We start from the raw sequence: 1,512 nt of genomic DNA on the forward strand, positions 1-1,512 counted from the left end.
ATATCTCACTTGCATACTCGATCACCCCACTTGATCCTGTACTCGATTGCTTGCATCGAGTGCTTAGGTCGTGTGGTTTACTTGTTTATATTCTTTTACTTTGTTTATTTTAGGAATCGTTAGAACCAAAACCGTAATTGCTTGGCTTGACTTGCATTGTTCTGATCATATCCTTCCTGCTAGCAATACACAACCATTTGGATTGATAACCCTTTGTACTGCAACTGCATAGGGGATTGATACCCTGGGTGAAAACCTGTCTATGAATTTGGCGCCGTTGCCATTTGGTTGTTTTACTTTTTCTACGTTTCAGATTTCAGCGCTTGCTAGATCAAGTTCGTTTGTTTATATTTGGTTTGGATACTGACTTGTTTGCTATCACATTGTTTGTTTTGAATCTCAGGTACAACCCGAACACCCACCCGACCCTTCACTCGATCACCTGGATCGAGTTGATCCTCGTGTACACACTCGGACACATACATGTGCATGCAAACATGATCCAGAGGTAGCCAGAACCTGAGTCCTTTCATCGACAACATCGACAGACCTCGGCTACTCAGACAACAACAAGTTCAACAAGAACCATCAATCATTGAGGAGAAGATGAATAATCAGAACGGTCCACCAGCTCCTCAAGCAAGGACCAATATAGGAGCAGGAATGGCATTGTGCCACCAGCTATGCAGAACAATAATTTTGAGATCAAGAGTAGTCTCATCCACATGATACAGAGCAATAAGTTTCATGGATTGCCAATGGAAGACTCATTGGATCATCTGGATGAATTTGATAGGCTCTGTAGCCTCACTAAGATCAATGGAGTCAGTGAAGATGGATTCAAGCTCCAGCTTTTCCCATTCTCTTTGGGAGACAAAGCACGAATCTGGGAGAAATCGCTCCCTAAGGAGTCCATCACCACTTGGGAAGCGTGCAAGAAGGCATTCCTGGACAAATTCTTCTCCAACTCCAGAACCGCAAGGCTGCGAAATGACATTTCCGGCTTTGTTCAGAGGAACAACGAAACGTTCAGTGAAGCTTGAGAACGTTTCAAGGGATACACTACTCGATGTCCACATCACGGCTTCAGTAATGCTTCATTGCTGAGCACACTTTACCGAGGCGTGGTCCCCAAGATACGGATGTTGCTGGACACCGCAAGCCATGGTAACTTCCTCAACACAGATGTTGATGACGGTTGGGACCTAGTTGAGAACTTGGCTCAGTCTGATGGCAACTACAATGAGGAATATGATCGCTCTATGCGATCTACAGGAGAGGAATATGCCAAGTACAAGAGGGACATGAAAGCCCTCAATGACAAGCTCGATCAGCTCCTCAACCAGCAGAAGCATGTTCATGCTATATCAGAGGAATAGCAGTTTCAACAACAAGATGAGGAGACTATTCAACTAGAGGATGTTAACTATATCAACAACCAAGGAGGGTACAACAACTTCAAGCCGAATCCGAATCTGTCTTATTGGAACCCGAATGTTGCGAATCCTCAGG

General features: G+C 44.4%; 1 non-coding gene across 1 annotated transcript; it reads right to left on the reverse strand.

The window, feature by feature from the left end:
- Nucleotides 1-980: 980 nt before the first annotated feature.
- On the reverse strand, nucleotides 981-1,087 carry LOC147937243 (small nucleolar RNA R71). The gene has a single exon (XR_015569757.1). It is a non-coding gene; the product is annotated as a small nucleolar RNA R71 (small nucleolar RNA).
- Nucleotides 1,088-1,512: the final 425 nt, after the last annotated feature.

Source organism: Camelina sativa, chromosome 10 (assembly GCF_030686135.1).
Source record: "Camelina sativa cultivar CO46 ecotype springtype chromosome 10, ASM3068613v1".
NCBI lineage: Eukaryota > Viridiplantae > Streptophyta > Magnoliopsida > Brassicales > Brassicaceae > Camelina > Camelina sativa.